We start from the raw sequence: 21,182 nt of genomic DNA, 5'->3' as shown, positions 1-21,182 counted from the left end.
CGAAGCAAAAACTAGATCCCAGAGTTTTCCAGTAGACTCAATTGGATCCTAGACTGAATAGTACCGAACTGAAGCTTCAAGTACTGCACTGGTTAGTAGGGTTGCGCTGATCACTGCACTGAGGCCAACATTGGTATATTCTGCAGTTATATCACTATGACTAGTATTTAAAACATGTTTTATAATCAGATGATGATGATCTGCTTATTAATGAGGCTTTTAGGCTATAGGGTGGAAAAGTAAGGAAAGACAAATTGATTGATTGATTGATTGAAAACTTTATTAACAGATTGCAGAATGGGTACAGTACAGCTCAATACATACAATTGTTTTTTTTTTATCCACTTTTTCTCCCATTTTCTATATTTTCTCCCATCCCAATTTCGTATCATCCAATTCAACCCTCCCCTGTCACGAACGCTGTTTCTTGCCTCCCACAAGCCGGCTGCAATGTGGACTAAATGCCTCTACATGCTACAGCAACTTCAAAGCAACTTCAACACAACATCAGCGCGGTTGTTGTTTAGGGTCTTGTAGACTGTGTTGCGAGGATGCTGCGTACATGTCTCCAAAATCTAACCTAAACAACCGTTGCGTTGATATTGCGTAGCAGTGATTGGTTGGTTAGCGAATGGGGGCGGGGCTGTCATAGAATAATATTGGTCTCGCAGAGAATACCATCCGCCATTGTTGTAGCCAGCCAGCGTTGATGCTAAATAATTAGCATCACATAGCTGGCCTTTTTCTGAAAACCCAAGCACATATTGTTCCATAGCATACGCCTTCAGTTGATCATGACAAATCCTCTCTTACCTTGACGATTAAAAAGCCTCCATAATTTAGTAAATAAAGCTGTAGCCAGCCAGCTAGCATTGGTGCTATACAAAATGCTATCCACATTAGCTACATAGCTAACCAACTAAATACAATGGTATCCTGAGGTAACTTTAACGTTAAATACAACGTTTGCTAGTCGAAATGACTGGACACACACAGGGACAAGTTAAACATCAATCAATTAATTTATTCCAATAGGTAGTTTGAGCTGCATGTGAGCCGAGGTCCTCTCCATTGGAAACTAATGACGTTACGGTAACGTTAGCTCGAAAAGCACAGAAAGTTAAGCTGCTAGCAACAGACACTATAACACTTCCGGTCGGGGGATTTCAAAATAAAAGAGCGACGTCTAAAATCACCGGAAATACGTTTATTTTGTACATTATCTAACGTTAACACGAACCTAAACTAACTTTGCGCGTCGATGTTGCAGAAGCATAAAGGCAGAGTGTCTAAAACACTGTTGCTTTGTCGATGTTGTGTTGCAGTTGCTTTGAAGTTTCTGTAGCATGCAGAGGCCTTAAGTCATACATAGCACAAGTCCCCTCCGGTACTTGAGGTAACAGCAGTCGCATCTTTTCACCTGCGCAGCTCGATCTCTCAGTGGCGAGGAGTAACGCGTGGGAGGCTCACGCTGCCCCGACACTTCCTGATTCTACTGCGCAGGCGCACCAACCGACCTGTAGGAGTCGCTGTCCACAACGCCCGATCCCCACCCATCAGTTTCCCACCCCCTAATACGGCCAATGTGTATTAGTACGGACGACCAGCTAAACTGAAAGCAAATGTGGAGCGCTGGGCTCGAACAGGCAAGCCCAGCGTCTCCAGATTTCGTGGCGAGCGCCTTGCCCACTATGCCACGTAGCCGCCCAATACATACAATTGTTAAGGGGATGCAGACCAGAGAAAGACTTTCGTCTTGTTTACATCAGGGTCCCCCATTTTCAATTCATCATAACATATATGACATACATGACATACAGATAGACAGTACTGCTACATCTATACATTTATGACATACCAGATTTGCAAATACAGTACTGTTTGTGATACGAAAAGAGTCCAGAAAAGAGAGTATATACATTTGACGCAGAAACTGTACATTGGAGGAGGTTGGGTAGGTGGGGGGTGGGGGGGACTGTACATTGGTGGTGGTTGGGTGGTTGGGTGGGGGGGGGGGGGGGGGTTGGGTAGGAGGGGTGGGGGGGGGACACTGTACAAGCAAAACTGTGCATTGGAATATTGACAAGACCATACTTGGTCATTTACTGTACATTGGGGGGGGGTTGTGTTAGGACATTTACAGGGGCCAGTTTCGAATTGCAGTCTCCCGTAGGTGTTTTTTGAGAGTGTTTTTGAAAGTGGGTAGTGATTCACATTCCTTTACAGCTTTGGGTAGGGCGTTCCACATTGATGTGGCATAATTGCGAAACGTGTTTAGTCCCTTGTTTAAGCCGAATCTGGGTTTAACATGATTTGTGGAGCTCCCTCTGGTGTTGTGATCGTGGTATTCACTGACCTTTGGGAAGTATTTTGACATGTATATGGGTACCTTGGTCGTGTAGTGTATCTTGTAGACCAGGCCCATTGCAAGTTGCTGTACTCTGTCATCTACTCTAAGCCATCCTAGGTTGTCAAAGTGGGCAGGGGTGAGGTGGGTTCTAGGAGTAAGGTCAAGCAGTAGTCTGACCAGTTTGTTTTGAGATGTTTGTAATTTTGTTTTTAGCGCCTTTGAGGTGCTTTGGTACCATGAGGTGCAAGCTAGGCTTGGGCGGTATGACGGTATTACGGTATACCACGGTATTTAGAAATACCGACGGTATTGAAAATCAATACCGTCAAAATCACAGTTGGGTTTCAGTTTCTATTACACTGAAACGGAGCTTCGACAGAGACGGCATTGGTTGTAGTGCACACACACAGCACGCGCCAGCAGAGGGCAGGGGAGGCACTCCGTTGATTGGCTATTGTGAGTCACGTGAGGAGAACACAGAGGTCTTAGCGTCACACTAACCTGTATGAATTTCCTCTATCTCTAAGCAGACTGCTAAAGCTTAAGCAATAATAATAATACGTTACCATTGAACGATGAAGCGTCGAAGTTAACCACCGTCACTCCAGCCCACGATGAGCTCCCTGACCACAGATGGCTAACGTTTTGTCAAACAAGAGCTAAACTTTTCTGCACACTGTCGCATTTGGACAATTAAAGGACTTAATGTTCGGATTTAAGCAAAACCCTCGCCACGAGTCGACTCGCCAGTGACCTCATCCAGCACAACGAGATGAGAGACAGAGGCACTTCTTTGGGAATGTAATATAAAACGGGGTGAGTGAGTGTTGACATTTTTTAATCCTAATGCAACTGGCTCACGTTGATACCTGGATGGTGGCTAACTAGCTACCGTTAGCTCACGTTGATACCTGGATAGTAGCTAACTAGCTACCGTTAGCTCACGTTGATACCTGGATGGTGGCTAACTAGCTACCGTTAGCTTACGTTGATACCTGGATGGTGGCTAACTAGCTACCGTTAGCTCACGTTGATACCTGGATGGTGGCTAACTAGCTACCGTTAGCTCACGTTGATACCTGGATGGTGGCTAACTAGCTACCGCTAGCTCATGTTGATACCTGGATGGTGCCGGCAGTGGCTACCGTTCTGTGATTTGTTTACTTCGAGGTTGAAGAAAGTGCACTTTCAGGTTGAAAGAACGGCCCTAATCTCAACGTGTTTCAATATAAGCGAGCGTTATGTATGGTGATAACAAGTATATTGTTAGCTCCGCCGCCCCCCCCCCCCCCCCCCCACCCCCCACGCTGATGAAAAAGAAAGTAATACCGTCATATACCGTATATTTTTCATACTGTCAGGAAGGTATGACAGTATGAAAAAAATTATACCGCCCAAGCCTAGTGCAAGCATATTTGTAGTACCCTTGAATGAGTGCTCCTGCCAGAGTCTTCAGGGTATTCTTGTTTACCAGTGAGGAGATCCGGTACAAGAATCGTGTTCGTTGGTTGACTTTTTTTATTACATTGGATGCCATTTTGTCACAGGAAAGATTTGCCTCTAGGATGGAACCCAGGTAGGTAATATCTTCTTTCCTTGTGACAATATTGTCACCCACTGTAACGGAGAAGCCGTCGGTCTTGCTGAGTTTGTTATTTGAACCGAAGAGAATGGACTCTGTTTTGCCCATGTGTAATGATAGTTTGTTATCAGCGAGCCATATGCAGATTTTGCCTAGTTCTGAGCTGAGGGTTTTTTCAACCTGTAACTTGTTCTTGTCAGAGACCAGCAGGGCTGAGTCGTCCGCAAACAGGAACAAGTTGCAGTCACAAGCTGACGACATGTTATTTGCATAAATTAGGAACAGTAGCGGACCTAGTATGCTTCCTTGTGGAACACCACAGCTCACTGTGAGGGGTAATAGTAATTAATATCAAACATACATACATAATAAAAAGTATAAAAGAAAGTATATAACAATGATAATACCTTTTATAGGAATAGCCCATAAAACAACCCCCAACAACCATCATCGTCCATTGTGATATTTCACTGCAGACCTTGTACCTAAATTGTACCTCATCCCACTTCTGCTTTGCACTGTATAGTATATTGTATGGTAACTCGGTTACTTCTACTCTACATTGAGCATTGTATATATGTATATACTGAATTTTTTTGTCTACGTACTTGACTTCTATTTTATACTTGCTATTCTTATTTTATACTTATCTATTTTTGCCTAGCACAGTCTCTGGAGCGTAACAGAAAGAAGCATTTTGTATAAAAGTATTCTGTACTTCTGTATGACAACTAATAAAGAAACTTGAACTTGAACTTGACATCGTCATGCAGCCAATTCTTAGACATCGCCCAATCCTACTGGTTAGTAAACTGACCAAATAAAACCCTGCCGTTGCTAGTAGTCAACTCACAGTTTATATGCGAGTGCTCCCTGGAGAAAACAGAACAGAAGCACTGCACCTTTTTATCAGTGGTCCTTCCACACCCACTGACAGAAAGAGCTTGGGCTGTTGGCTCCTCTTCTTTCATACCCCCTGGAACCTGTCAATCAATGGCTCCTCTTCTTTCAGACCCCCTGGATGACACAATCTTGCGATTAATTGCAACTGCTGTAGCGAACTCTATGAATAGGAATTCCCCCTCTCATCAAATATCAAAGTAACACGCAGGTTTACATGTGCAGTATGTACAACAATAGGCCATGACGCATGGACTATGAATATTGGAATTTACACTTTTTTGCGTTTAGATTGTGGTAGTATGATTATTTATGCTGCAATTTGGTTACACCATAATTATGCCATTACCTATTAGCATTTGCAGGGTTTTTTCACAGTTCAGTATTGTGACTCAGTTTAGTAATTAATTAATTAATTAATTAATTAATTAGTTAGTTAGTTTGTTAGATAATCAGTTAGTTAGTTAGTTACCAAACCTAATTAGTTAGAAAGGGAACAACATTGCCTATACTTGTTTGGACCCTTAAGGCTTAAGGTATGTGCCATACCTTGTGCTGTAATAGCTACAGTATATACTCTATATGTGTATACTATACAAGAACACAGAATATTATGTTTATCTCCAAAATAAACCAAATGGCCTGGTGCTAGATTATGATCAGGTTTAATAACTGTGTGCTAGTGCTCTCTTTATTACAAGTACCTACTACTCCGCTCACCCTCAGAAAACTGGCTTGATTGAATATAATCCCTGTTTTTCTATTATAACTATTATTCCACCATCATATTGACCAAAATGGCCTTTTTAATGCCATTATGTGGGGTGATATTTGTTGTTGGCAATCAAAAACTGCTACTTATTTATATTTTGCAGTCGTATCCAACAATAGTCACATGTGCTTGTGTCAACATGCTAAGAGGTAACGACGGATCAACAAAAACATGAAATCAACATTTTTGTCTCGGTGCAGCGGAAATGTGAACATCTTAGTTCTTAGTATCTATGAGCTTGGTATGTGAGTGTACACAATTTCTGTTTATAGCCCTTATCTAACCCTTTCACTACCACACTATAGAAGGTTAAACAGGACATTTGACTACAGGACTCGGGGGAGTAGTTGCAAGAGAGGGGGGGGGGGGGTCACAAACATAATGCACACCTGCCCAGTACAAGCATAGTCTTGCACTGTTGGATAATCCGCAGCTGAGCCACTGGGAGGAGGAAGGGGGGGGGGGGGGTGCTTTTGACTCGTTAATAAGGGAGGATAGAGGAGAGTGCTCATTCATTAACTCCCATCCAGATTTTAGTATAGCAACTAGCTTGCTTAGCTCACAGCTAGGCTCCCGTCGACCCCCGGTGAGACCTCACAACCAGGCTGCCGTCGACCCCCAGTGAGACCTCACAACCAGGCTGCTGTCGATCCCCGGTGAGACCTCACAACCAGGCTGCCGTCGACCCCCGGTGAGACCTCACAACCAGGCTGCTGTCGACCCCCGGTGAGACCTCACAACCAGGCTGCTGTCGACCCCCGGTGAGACCTCACAACCAGGCTGCCGTCGACCCCCGGTGAGACCTCACAACCAGGCTGCCGTCGACCCCCAGTGAGACCTCACATGTGGTGGTGTGTCTCTTATCGCGTGTCTCTGCTCTTCTCGTTGCCGCCACTCTGCTCGGCCAAGATCTGCTGCTTTCATCACATAACATCCATGTGTTATGCAAGCTAGTTCAATGGACGGCAGGGGGCAGAAGGCTACTCTTTATGTTGACCCCCCCACAACACACACACACGCACACACGCACGCACGCACGCACGCAAACACACACACACACACACACACACACACACACACACACACACACACACACACACACACACACACACACACACACACACACACACACACACACACAATAGGCCTCATCATCCCTGATCATTCACAACATTTTACTATCGTCCCTCGACATACCCTCTTCCCGCACCCCCGCCTTCACCATTTTATGACCGGGGGAGGTCCTGTATACATATTCATGTTCAGCTCCCGTTCCTCCTCCTCATCCTATTGTTACTCAGCCGTCCCGCTTCCTTGTCTCCTCTGCTCGACCGCCAGCCACCCCCCCCCCCCCCCGTCTCTCACCGTTGTGTATCCGTGTCCGTGTGCGTGCGTGCCTGTGTGTGTGTGTGAGTGTTCGTGTGTGTGTGCGTGCCTGTGCGTGTGTACACATGTGTGCGCTACTGTCAGCTGCAGGAAACCTGATCGCAGCACTCATGCATCAAAGAGAGGATGAAGAGATGAGGGGGAGGGGAGGGGGGGGGGGGTAGTGGCGAGGGAGAGAATTGCAGCGTTGCAGTTCCTGTTCTCCCCTGTGCTGTGGAGAGAGAGAGAGAGAGGGCCGACCGCCTGGGCATTTGAAATGTCTGGAGTGATTAGGCGACGCTAAGAGCTCCCACAGACACAGGGGAAGAAGAAGAGGATGAAGAGGATGAAGAGGGGAGTGGCCGGAGGGGACAAGTGTGTTTTACGTGGTTCATATCCTGGGTTAAGGTCATAGCCAGGGATCAGGTGTTTTAGTATGTATTTTCACATCATGACTACTGGATTATGATTAATCAATTATATCGTAGACGGGTCTTCTGACCAAAATAGGTTTAATAGTAAAAATAATTAATACAAAGTACAAAGTACATGTAGGTTAAATGGGCTTTGGCTGAGAGGAGTGCTCTCTTGTGGCCTGCTAGAAAACACTGAAGTAGAGAGGGAGACAATGAGCTTAAAGGAACACGCCAACATTTGGGGAAATTTGCTTACCGTCTTCTCCAGAGAGAGATAAGAAGATAGATACCAGTTAGTTAGCCTAGCTTAGCACAATGAATGGAGGCGGACATGGCCGGTTAGCCTAGGCATTGTCCAACTAACACCTCTCCCGAAGGCTAACCGGCCATGTCCGCTTCCATTCATTGTGCTAAGCTAGGCTAACATGCAGCCAGATAGCTTTCTACTGAACGCACAGAGAGGGAACTGGTATCTATCTTCTTGTCTCTCTCTGGAGAAGACGGTAAGCAAATTTCCCCAAATGTTGGCGTGTTCCTTTAAGTATAGGGAGGGGTGGGGGGGCATTAGCTCCTGGCCTGTCACTCAGGTGTGAACTAAGCTATTGTTTGGGCCGGGCTGGGCGATATAACTATAACGATAATTATCGCGATATATTTTAATAATCGAAATTGAAAAAAAATTATATCGAAAAAAGAAAATATCGATTTTTTGTGTGTGACCTGCAACAGGGCAGTTTTAAAACCAGAGACAGTGGACAGACTTGTCTTTCTTGCCTGCAACTTAAGTAATGGCTTTGCTTGTCCAAATGACAATACTGACCAAATTGAGATTTCTTTTTCTCTTGTCCATTTATTTTGTTTGCTTTCTAATTTAAAATACAGTTTGAAACCGTCTGTACACAGTAGGCTATGTGTGCTAGCAGAGCTAGACTCCAGTCACGAGTCACGGTGCACATGTGCAGTGGTTTGTCCACCAAAAAAGCGCCAAAAGATAGAAAAGAAACTAGCAGAGCCAGAACTGTTCAACTCCCCTGGAGCCACAGCCAGCAGAGAAGCCGGTTTACTTTAGCTTTCAAACCAGCTGCAGCCTGAGAACTGGAGTGTGAGGGGCTGTAACACTAAAGATGGCAGCAACGACAAAGAATTGCTGCAAAATAAAAATACACCTGTTTAAAAAAAAAAAAAAAAAAAAAAAAAAAAAAAGAAGTGTGTTTATACTGTATGCGTTCATATTCAGAATGTTATTCAGGATACTCGAGTATTGTGTCTATTCTGGTCACATAAACGCCATATCCCGTTCACAGTAGCCAGAATGAGCTACTGTCTCGGCTGGGAAACCCAAATATTAGTTACAACAAGGAGGTGGTATGGCCTTGTGAATAATGGTCAGTTACAACAAGGAGGTGGTGTGGCCATCTCTCCCCAGTTTTGCACAGATATCAAAGCACACCGGCTCTTAGTGGGAGCAGAAGGAGGGCTAACAGCCTAGCAGAAGGAGGGCTAACAGCCTACGTAGAAGGAGGGCTAACAGTCTATAGCAGAAGGAGGGCTAACAGCCTAGCAGAATGAGGGCTAACAGCCTAGCAGAAGGAGGGCTAACAGCCTAGCAGAAGGAGGGCTAACAGCCTAGCAGAAGGAGGGCTAACAGCCTAGCAGAAGGAGGGCTAACAGCCCAGCAGAAGGAGGGCTAACAGCCTAGCAGAAGGAGGGCTAACAGCCCAGCAGAAGGAAGGCTAACAGCCTAGGCAGAAGGAGGGCTAACAGCCTAGCAGAAGGAGGGCTAACAGCCCAGCAGAAGGAGGGCTAACAGCCTAGCAGAAGGAGGGCTAACAGCCTAGCAGAAGGAAGGCTAACAGCCTAGGCAGAAGGAGGGCTAACAGCCTAGCAGAAGGAGGGCTAACAGCCTAGCAGAAGGAGGGCTAACAGCCTAGCAGAATGAGGGCTAACAGCCTAGCAGAAGGAAGGCTAACAGCCTAGGCAGAAGGAGGGCTAACAGCCTTAGCAGAAGGAGGGCTAACAGCCCAGCAGAAGGAGGGCTAACAGCCTAGCAGAATGAGGGCTAACAGCCTAGCAGAAGGAGGGCTAACAGCCCAGCAGAAGGAAGGCTAACAGCCTAGGCAGAAGGAGGGCTAACAGCCTAGGCAGAAGGAGGGCTAACAGCCTAGCAGAATGAGGGCTAACAGCCTAGCAGAAGGAGGGCTAACAGCCCAGCAGAAGGAGCCTAGGGCTAACAGCCCAGCAGAAGGAAGGCTAACAGCTTAGCAGAAGGAAGGCTAACAGCCTAGGTAGAAGGAGGGCTAACAGCCTAGCATAAGGAGGGCTAACAGCCCAGCAGAAGGAGGGCTAACAGGCCAGCAGAAGGAGGGTTAACAGCCTAGCAGAAGGAGGGCTAACAGCCTAGCAGAAGGTGGGCTAACAGCATAGCAGAAGGAGGGCTAATAGCCTGATTGATTGATTGAAAACTTTATTAACAGATTGCAGAATGGGTACAATACAGTATGGCTCAATACAAACAATTGTTAAGAGGATGCAGACCAGAAAAAGACTCTTGTCTTGTTTACATCAGGGTTCCCCATTTTCAATTCATCAAGACATTTATGACATACACGACATACAAATATACAGTACTGTTTCCTCAAGACATTTATGACATACAAGATACACAATATACAGTACTGTTTAAGAGAAAGAGATCATAAAAAAATATATACATTCGAAGGGGAAGAAACTGTAGATTGGAGGGGGTTGGGTGGGTGGGTGTGTTTGGACATTTACCGGGGCCAGTTTCTAATTGCAGCCACCCGTCGGTGCTCTTTGAGAGTGGTTTTGTCTTGCGTTGCTGGTAGGGCTGGGCGATATAACGATAACGATAAATATCGCGATATATTTTAATAATCGATATCGAAAAAACAAAATATCGAAAAAAGTAATATATCGATATTTTTTTTTTACCTGCAACAGGGCAGTTTTAAAACCAGACACAGTGGACAGACTTGTCTTTCTTGCCTGCAACTTAAAGTAATGGCTTTGCTTGTCCAAATGACAATACTGACCAAATTGAGATTTCTTTTTCTCTTGTCCATTTATTTTGTTTGCTTTCTAATTTAAAATACAGTTTGAAACCGTCTGTACACAGTAGGCTATGTGTGCTAGCAGAGCTAGACTCCAGTCACGAGTCACGGTGCACATGTGCGGTGGTTTGTCCACCAAAAAAGCGCCAAAAGATAGAAAAGAAACTAGCAGAGCCAGAACTGTTCAACTCCCCTGGAGCCACAGCCAGCAGAGAAGCCGGTTTACTTTCGCTTTTAAACCAGCTGCAGCCTGAGAACTTGAGTGTGAGGGGATGTAACACTAAAGATGGCGGCAACGACAAAGTTGTTTAAATTGTTATATATTTTTTTACTTATAACAATTTAGATAATTATCGATATCGAGTGATATGATAACATTATCTTATCGTTATCGCGATATGATTTTTTGCCATATCGCCCAGCCCTGCTGGTAGGGTTAGGTCCCCTAGTGCAGCTTTCAATACACAGTAGCAGGAGTTGGTTGGGCTTGACGTGCCGAGACAGCTTGTACACAACCCCCAGCCTGTCTGGCCTCACGTGGTATGAGGCTGCAATCCATCACCTGGAAGACAATAGGCGTGGGAAGAGGACTAACAAGCCAACTCCAATACCCTCCCCCAGAGGTTAAATGGGTTTGCGTAGGGCCAACAACCCTACCTGGAAAAAAAGCACATTACTAAAGCATTACGATAATTCAAAACCAACTCGACCTGGGAAAAGAAGGGCTCCCACACAGGAGGCACATGACGCCGTGCAGTGAAAGCCGAAAGGAAGCTGTAAGGCCGACTCCCCTCTTAACCCCCAGGAAAACCACCAGAATTGCCACATGGAACATCAGGACGATGTACGAACCAGGCAAGACAGTCCAGGTAGCACAGGAGATGAGGAACTACAACATCTCTCTCCTTGGCTTGTGTGAGACAAGGTGGCTACAAGCAGGGCAACTGAGATTGGCATCTGGGGAGATGGTGCTCTACTCCGGTCATACAGAAGAAGGCGCCCCACACACGGAAGGGGTGGCCCTGATGCTGGCTCCGGAGGCACAGCGCTCTCTCATTGGTTGGGAACCGGTGAACCCACGAATCATCACCGCCAAGTTCACCACTAAGAAGGACAACATCAGACTATCCATCATTCAGTGCTACACGCCGACAAACGACACCGAAGACGAGAAGAAAGACAATTTCTATGAACTACTGCAGGCTGTACTGGACAGACGGAGAGAAAAAGATATCACCATCCTCATGGGTGATTTCAACGCCAAGATAGGAGCCAACAACACAGGCTACGAAGACATCATGGGCGTACATGGATTGGGGCAGATGAATGAAAATGGAGAAAGGTTTGCAGACCTGTGCTCCCTCAACAAACTGGTAATAGGAGGCAGCATCTTCCCCCACAAACGTATCCACAAGGCCACATGGAGATCTCCAGATCAAGTAACGGAGAATCAAATAGACCACATATGCATCAACAGAAAGTTCAGGAGGTCATGGCAAGATGTACGAGTCAAGAGAGGGGCAGACATGGCATCAGACCATCATCTCGTGCTGCCGATCATAAAATTACGTCTGAAGAAGTACGCCACAACCACCGGCGCAAGAACCAGATATGACGTCGGACTTCTTAGGAACAAAGAAATACAGAGTCGATTCCAGATCAGCCTTACCAACAGGTACCAGCAACTACAGGAACAGGATGAAGACACAGATGCGGACATAGAAACTCAATGGCAGCACAATAAATCAATCAATCAAAACACACAAAGACGTTGTGGCTGGACACCTGCAAAGAAATATTGGGAAAGAAGAAGACAAAACACAAGGAATGGGTCTCAAGCCCACCCACCCACCCCCTCCTAATGTACAGTCTCCTCCCCACCGTATGTATATATTCTCTCCCCACCGTATGTATATTTCTCTCCCACCCACCCACCCCCTCCTAATGTACAGTCCCCTCCCCATCATATGTATATACTCTGTCAGGATCTATGGGTAACAGTACTGTATATTTGAATATCGTATATGTCACAAATGTAACAGTACTAAATACCTGTATGTCATGTATGTCCCTATGCCATAAATGTCATGTATGTTGTGTATGTCATAAATGTCACTATGAATTGAAAATGGGGGACCCTGATGTAAACAAGACAAACGTCTTTCTCTGGTCTGCATCCCCTTAACAATTGTGTGTATTGAGCCGTACTGTATTGTACCCATTCTGCAATCTGTTAAATAAAGTTTTCATTCATTCATCCATCCATCCATCCATCCATCCATCCATCCATTCATTCATTCATTCATTCATTCATTCATTCATTCATTCATTCATTCATTCATTCATTCATTCATTCATTCATTCAATGGAAACACTCCAGAAACTGAAAGAAAGAAAGGAGAGGAAAGAGAAACTGAACACAAGCAAAACAAGATCAGCAAAAGCAAGGCACAGTAAGAATATACCCAAGCCAATAAGGAGGTGAGGAGTAGCATTAAGAAGGATAAAAGAGATCACATAGACAACCTAGCCAAACAAGCAGAAACAGCGGCAGGGCAAGGCAACATGAAATACCTCTATATGATCACTAGGAAGTTAGCAGGCAAGTTCCAACAGACGGACAAACCGGTAAAAGACAAACAGGGAAACCCACTTACAACAACAGAGGAGCAGCGGAGAAGATGGGCTGAACATTTCAAAGAACCAACCAGCCCCGACAGAGCCAGCGGACATTACACCAGCGGAGAGAACACTCCCAATAAACTGTGATAAATCCAGCAAAGCAGAGATAAAAAAAAAAAAGCTATTATCTCAACGAAGGACGGAAAATCTGCAGGACCAGATGAAATACCAGCAGAAGTCATCAAGGCCGACTTGAAGACTGCGGTAGATATGCTTCATAGCCTCTTCACCAAGATCTGGGAGGAAGAGAAGATTCCAGAAGAATGGAAAGATGGAATCATCATCAAGCTATCAAAAAAGGGAGATCTCACCAACTGCAACAACTACATGAATAATGCTTCTATCAGTACCAGGAAAAGTTCTCAACAGAATTATACTGGACAGAATTAGTGTTGCTGTGGATCCCATGCTTCGAGACCAGCAGGCAGGCTTCCAGAGCAACAGATCTTGTATGGACCAGATCGCCACCCTGCGCATCATTATAGAGCAATCCATTGAATGGAACTCTCCATTATACATAAACTTCATAGACTATGAAAAAGCCTTTGACAGTGTGGATAGAGAGACTCTGTGGAAACTGCTGAGGCATTATGGTATCCCAAAGAAAATCATCACTCTGATTCAAAACACCTATCAAGGAACATCATGCAAAGTTTTACATGCAGGCCAACTGTCAGAGAGTTTTGAGGTCAAGACCGGTGTGCGTCAGGGATGCCTCCTATCGCCCTTTCTCTTCCTCCTAGTCATAGACTGGATTATGAAGACCACCACAAAAGGAAAGAAAAACGGCATACAGTGGACCCTATCGACACAACTGGAAGACCTCGACTTTGCTGATGACCTGGCTCTCCTGTCACACAACTACAACCAGATGCAGGACAAGACAACCAAGCTGGCAACTACACCCCTTGAGACTGGGTTGAGAATAAACAGGAAGAAAACCAATCTAATGATGATCAACACCTCTACCAACAACACAGTCACAGTAGGTGATGAATCCATACAGGAAGTCAACTCCTTCACTTACCTAGGCAGCATCTTGGATAAGAAGGGCGGCACAGACGGCGATGTCACAGCCAGAGTAGGCAAAGCCAGAGCAGCCTTCATCATTCTGAAGAACATCTGGTCCTCCAAGGACATCACCATGACAACCAAAGTGCGGCTCTTCAATTCAAATGTAAAATCCGTCCTTCTCTATGGTTCAGAGACTTGGAGAATGACGAAAAGAACATTGCAGAAGATACAGACCTTTATAAACAGCTGTCTGAAACGCATCTTTGGGATCCGGTGGCCAAACAAAATCAAGAATGAGGAACTATGGCTGAAAGGAAGACAGGAACCAGTGGAGAAGCAGATCCTGAGACGAAAGTGGGGATGGATAGGCCACACTTTGAGGAAACCGGCTACCAGTACTACATGACAGGCCCTGACTTGGAATCCCCAGGGGAAGCGGAAGAGAGGGCGGCCTAAGAACACCTGGAGGTGGGACACTGAGGCGGAGCTCAAGAGACAAGGAACTAGCTGGAGGGAGGCAGAAAGGACAGCCCAAAGCCGTGTTGGATGGAGAAAAGTCGTAGATGGCCTATGCTCCATTGGGAGCGATGGGCCTAAGTAAGTAAGTAAGTAAGTAAGTAAGTAGGGATTCACATTATTTTACGGGTGAGGGTAGGGCGTTCCACATTGTTGTGGCATAATTGCGAAGGTGGGCTAACAGCCTAGCAGAAGGAGGGCTAACAGTCTAGCAGAAGGAGGGCTAACAGTCTAGCAGAAGGAGGGCTAACAGTCTATCAGAAGGAGGGCTAACAGTCTAGCAGAAGGAGGGCTAACAGTCTAGCAGAAGGAGGGCTAACAGTCTAGCAGAAGGAGGGCTAACAGTCTAGCAGAAGGAGGGCTAACAGTCTAGCAGAATGAGGGCTAATAGCCTAGCAGAAGGAGGGCTAACAGTCTAGCAGAAGGAGGGCTAACAGTCTAGCAGAATGAGGGCTAATAGCCCAGCAGAAGGAGGGCTAACAGTCTAGCAGAAGGAGGGCTAACAGTCTAGCAGAATGAGGGCTAATAGCCCAGCAGAAGGAGGGCTAACAGTCTAGCAGAAGGAGGGCTAACAGTCTAGCAGAATGAGGGCTAATAGCCTAGCACAGTGGTTCTCAAACTTTTTACACCAAGTACCACCTGAGAACGTAGCTGGCTCTCCAAGTACCACCATATGACCGGCGTTAAAATACAGTCTATTCAGCTATGCACAGTTCACACAGGAGGCAAATGTATTCCTAATACCATTATTTATTGTTAACTTTTGTCAGACACAGCCACAATGTACAAAGGGATAGCACTAGAACTAGCAAATGCTTCCACACAACTCATACAATGCAAGGGGCATTGTTACGAAGGATCAGATTAAACCGAATATATATATCAAGTTCAAGTTCAAGTTCTTTAATAGTTGTCATACAGAAGTACAGAATACTTTCATACAAAATGCTTCTTACTGTTACGCTCCAGAGACTGTGCTAGACAAGATAGTATCAAATAACATAATAACATAATATAGCATGAATTTAGAAGAAGAAAATGAGGTCACAGTGTTCGGTATAGACATATGTACAATGTTCTGAGTTACCATATAATATACAATACACAATACTATGCAGTGTACTAATGTACAGTACTATCTAGTGCAAAGCAGAAATGGGATGAGGTACAATTTTAGGTACAATTTACAGTAAGGTGTACGAGTTTATTGATTGATATATATTGCATGATATTTGTATATCGTCTGATATCCCTTGTGTATTCTTTGTGCATATACACAGAATATCCCTTTAACCTAGTACAGACCATAGTATTTCGTTCTCCTATTGGACAGCGGTCCCTTAGGCGCCACTGCCATACCCCCAGGGTCTGGTTCAAAGTCACCGCCAAAGACATGCCTGCACATGAACGGCTCTGCGCAAGAATACGAGACAGGAATAAGGCTGGTACTAGTTTGTTCGCCTAACGTATAAATATGGCGCAGGTGAATACAGAAGTAGTTCGAGTTACCCAAGTGAAGCCTCACCCACGATACAACGTGCGGTGAAGTAGGGCCCGTTTGGCCCCAAATAGAGCATTGAGACCGCGTGCGAATTGATAACTGAAGTATCAGAGTTTAACGCTGTACCGTCGAGTTCGACCTATTCTATTAATTCAGTAATAGTCTATTTATGTATAGTGTATCGTGCGGCTACCGTTCTACAGTGACCAGCATCACCAACGTTTCCTCGTACCAGCTAGTGTGCTTATTCAGGCTGGGCAGCTTACCCTGGCGCCTTCACCCGAGGAGCCCTAGACGAGGGCCGTGTGGACATGTACACTGGATAACCTACCCGACGACTACATAGCCCTTTTCGGCTGGATTATATTTGCTTTGGTCCTGTATCTGATGGAGCGGAGAACCGTCTACACCCACAACTGTGTGGGATTTACCCTGTGAGGAGCATCGTCGAGCCCGCCTCTAGGACGCCCGAGGCTGGCTAGCTTTCTTCAATGCGGAGAGCTGCATACCGGAGAATAGCTGCTGCTTTCGTCTGCCGATCAAGGGAGTAATGTACCGTCTCCCGTAGCAGGAGCTTATTGAGTCCCCGTTGATCCAGACTTTGCTACCGACAAATCCTCCCCCCTTGCTGGCCTACAACCGGAGGGACCCTACCAGTATCTCCCGCTGCCTTACTAGTGTACCATAGATATAATTCCTAAGATACAGGTGGTATTCATTATCTCCTGCGTAATATGATAATGGACTTACGTTATTGATTTACTCACGCACATTCTTCGCCTTATAAGCGCGACCCTACGTAAAGTATTGTTATATACTATCATTGCTGCTAATAAATATTATTATAACCCAATATTGTTGTGGAACCGTGTCATTGTGGAAGTGTTCATATCATATACCTGTGTACTGTATGGCCAGTAGTAATGTACATAAGACAGTAGTGGTTTAATGATACCATACTTATTAATACAGTCAGGGAATTGTACCCCTCAGTTACAGGCATTGAGAACATAATAACTAACATTCTCACATAGCAAGTGAGAAAATTAAGAACTGTATTTCAGCAAATGTACTTAATTCTCTCTCTCTATCTCTCTCTCTCTCTCTCTCACTCTCTCTCTCTCTCTCTCTCTCTCTCTCTCACACAGCAAGCAATTGTCCGTCATTCTCTCTCTCTCTCTCTCTCTCTCTCTCTCTCTCTCACACACACACACACACACACACACACAATTATTTTGTTACAAAAACTTAATTTCCTGCATTCTGGTGCAGGAATATTTGAATTTTTACCCTTTAAATGCCAGTGTTTGTGATGGGCATCACAAATTATTGTAAAAAAGAAAAGAAAACACATATTCAATACATTTTTGAATGTTTACCCTTTAAATGCCAGTTTGTGTGATGGCATCACAAATTATTGTTAAAAAAAAACACAAAAAGTAAAATATTTTCAATATATCAAATGCAAAGTAAATTTTTCTGGGGGGGATTATTACAGGCTAGGCATGTGTCAATGATTAGCAGCAATTACAAGAAAATCTACAAATAAATGGTTATGATCAGGGCTGAAGTTGAATTAAAGATTTATGACTGTTTAGACTGCATTACTCTCTGTCACAGTGATCTCCTGGTTGTTCCCCACTTAGATTATCTAACTATTGCGCCGCCGCAACCAGAAACACTGGCCTGGCCTGCTTCTAAGTTCAGTGGCCTGACTGCAACATTTTTTTTTTTTTTTTTTTTTGCTTTTTTGGAAATGTTTTCAAGTACCACCAGCAGTACCACCAAGTACCACTAGTGGTACGCGTACCACAGTTTGAGAACCACTGGCCTAGCAGAAGGAGGGCTAACCGCCTAGCAGAAGGAGGGCTAACAGTCTAGCAGAATGAGGGCTAATAGCCTAGCAGAAGGAGGGCTAACAGCCCAGCAGAAGGAGGGCTAACAGCCTAGACAGCGAGAGTACTGAGCTCTGCACAAGTCACTCCACTCACATCGCGTGGCGTATTATGCATCTTTACACATTATGCATGCGTATTATGCATCTTCTCATCTGGGAATGGGACATTTGTACATTAAGCCCCTCCCTCCCACTGTCTCATTCTATCTCTGCTTCTTTCACGCTCATTGTCTCCGTCCATACGTCTTTCTGCTCTGTCTATTTGTTTGTCTGTTGGCCTGTCCGTTGGTCTGTCTTTCTGTCTGTCTTTCCGTCCGTCTGTCTGTCTGTCTGTCTGTCTGTCTGTCTGTCTGTCTGTCTGTCTGTCTGTCTGTCTGTCTGTCTGTCTGTCTGTCTGTCTGTCTGTCTGTCTGTCTGTCTGTCTGTCCGTCCGTCCGTCCGTCCGTCCGTCCGTCCGTCCGTCCGTCCGTCCGTCCGTCCGTCCGTCCGTCCGTCCGATCTATCTATCTATCTATCTATCTATCTATCTATCTATCTATCTATCTATCTATCTATCTATCTATCTATCTATCTATCTATCTATCTATCTATCTAGGCGGCACGGTGGTGTAGTGGTTAACACTGTTGCCTCGATTCCCGCTTGGGGACCAGGTTTCCATGATGCCAGGTACCCAGGTGGGGTATCTCCCAGTCCTTTCTGTGTGGAGTTTGCATGTTCTCCCCGTGCTCGCAAGGGTTTCCCCCCCGATAAGATAAACCCAATGGAAAAACATGCACAACAACAGATCGCTAACGCTGTGGCGTCCTTGACGAAGACGGACAGGAGCACTTGGATTGGTCCCCTGGCGCGTCTCACGTTGACGCCTGTCTGCTCCCGGCTGCCCTTGGGGGGGAAGGACGACGGGATGGGTTAATCGCAGAGACGAATCGCATCGGCGATTCTAAAGAGACAATGCATGCGTGTGTGTTCCGGTGTGTGTGCTAAAAAAACTAACCGCTGTGTGTACCACTAAAAAACATTGAGTGTCGTTGCATGCCGAATAAAGACCTCTGCAACAGGTCCTGCATTATTATCTATCTATCTATCTATCTATCTATCTATCTATCTATCTATCTATCTATCTATCTATCTATCTATCTATCTATCTATCTATCTATCTATCTATCTATCTATCTATCTATCTATCTATCTATCTATCTATCTATCTATCTATCTATCTATCTATCTATCTATCTATCTATCTATCTATCTATATATAATAATAATAATAATAATAATAATAATAATAATGGATTGGATTTATAGCGCTCTTCTCTGACTCAGAGCACTTCACAGAGTCCATTATTCGTTCATACACAGTCATACCGGTGGTGGTAAGCTACAATTGCAGCCAGAGCTGCCCTGAGGCAGACTCAAGGAAGCGTGGCGAATAATCTTCGCCTACGGCCCCTCCGACCACCACCAACATTCATTCATTCATCCATCTCATCTATCTATCTATTCTATCTATCTATTATCTATCTATCTATCTATCTATCTATCTATCTATCTATCTATCTATCTATCACTATCTATCTATCTATCATCTATCATCTATCTATCTATCTATCTATCTATCTATCTATCTATCTATCTATCTATCTATCTATCTATCTATCTATCTATCTATCTATCTATCTATCTATCTATCTATTCTATCTATTCTATCTGTCTGTCTGTCTGTCTGTCTGTCTGTCTGTCTGTCTGTCTGTCTGTCTGTCTGTCTGTCTGTCTGTCTGTCTGTCTGTCTGTCTGTCTGTCTGTCTGTCTGTCTGTCTGTCTATCCTATCGGTCAGTCTGTTAGTCTGTTAGTCTGTCGGTCTCTCTCTTTCGCTCCTTTGCTCTCTCTCTCCAGGGTGTAGTAAATTAGAGCGAGGGCCAGGCTTTAGTGTTCCGTCTGAGTCCTTAGCGTCTGATGACACAGCTACTCCTTACAGGACTGAGGGCTGGGGGGCGCTGGAGACATCCTAAAGGGAAGTGTGTCTCCAGAGTGCAGGAGGTGGACGGGGTAGAGCGGGGGTTTGGAGTGCCTGTGAGGGGGGCGGGGGGTGTATAAAGGCTATGTATATGTGTGTAGGGGAAGAGCGGTGACGCCACGGTATATATTGTGTATGTGTAGAGTGTACCGCTACTTGTGAGGGAATGAGCCAGAGGATGCTCTGCAGTCTGTCGTCATGTACCATCTCTGAGACGCTGACAACAGAGAGAGCGATTTCCTCCTCCCGGTGAGTCAATTAGCCGAACCTGAAGGGGCATGAAGTCACATTGTGGAGCAAAAAAATATAATAAGTTCGATCTGAATATCAAATGAAAGCTCTCGATAAGATGTTCCAGAAGCACATGCCGCTAAATGTTAACGTTACATCGCTAAACGTTAACGTTACATCGCTAACATTAGCTTTACATCGCTAAACGGGACTCGTTAAAAAGGGAAGTCGCAGAGGAGGAAACAAGTTAATTTGGTCAACAAACACATACTAATGTCTGGTCCATAACTGTAGCCTACAGTACTCTCTGCTGAGTGGTAGCCCTGAAATCTAGCTCATAACATTATGCTGCTGCATGTCGCCCCCCCCCCCCTCTCTCTCTCCCATCTGTCCCGCCTCTCTCTCTCCACTGGCACTGCGTTCTACCGAATGAAACAAAGCAGGCCGCCGTAACACCGGCCTTAAAAAATTGCATAATGCATTTACAGTGAATTTACAGTGCCGACGTGTTTTATGAAGAATTTTCAGCCTGTTCTGTCTGTCTGTTTGTGAAGGTCATTTCCATCTTGGAATGGGCTGGCTAATGAATTGTAGGGTGTGCAGATCTACAGTGAGGTGGGACTAGACTAGTCTATGTACTCTGGGATTCTGTGATATAGAGAAGTACAGCCCCCCCCTCTCTCTCTCTCAATTCAATTTCAATTCAATTCAATTCAATTCAATTCACAATTCTCTCTCTCTCTCTCTCTCTCTCTCTCTCTCTCTCTCTCTCTCTCTCTCTCTCTCTCTCTCTCTCTCTCTCTCTGACCTACTCTATTGTTTCCCTGCCTAGCTCTCTCACTCTCTCTGTCTCTTTTTTTTCCTCATCT

General features: G+C 45.0%; 1 protein-coding gene across 3 annotated transcripts in view; it reads left to right on the top strand.

Moving 5' to 3' along the window:
- The window catches only part of scn8ab (sodium channel, voltage gated, type VIII, alpha subunit b), a gene marked incomplete at both ends in the record, with an annotated part of 164,505 nt that overhangs the window by 13,230 nt on the left and 130,093 nt on the right, over positions 1-21,182 (top strand). The window lies entirely within an intron of this gene.

Source organism: Notolepis coatsorum (assembly GCF_963971535.1).
Source record: "Notolepis coatsorum genome assembly, chromosome: 6".
NCBI classification, from domain to species: domain Eukaryota; kingdom Metazoa; phylum Chordata; class Actinopteri; order Aulopiformes; family Paralepididae; genus Notolepis; species Notolepis coatsorum.
Note: the sequence above shows the minus strand (reverse complement) of the source record. Positions and strands in the feature narration are given on the sequence as shown.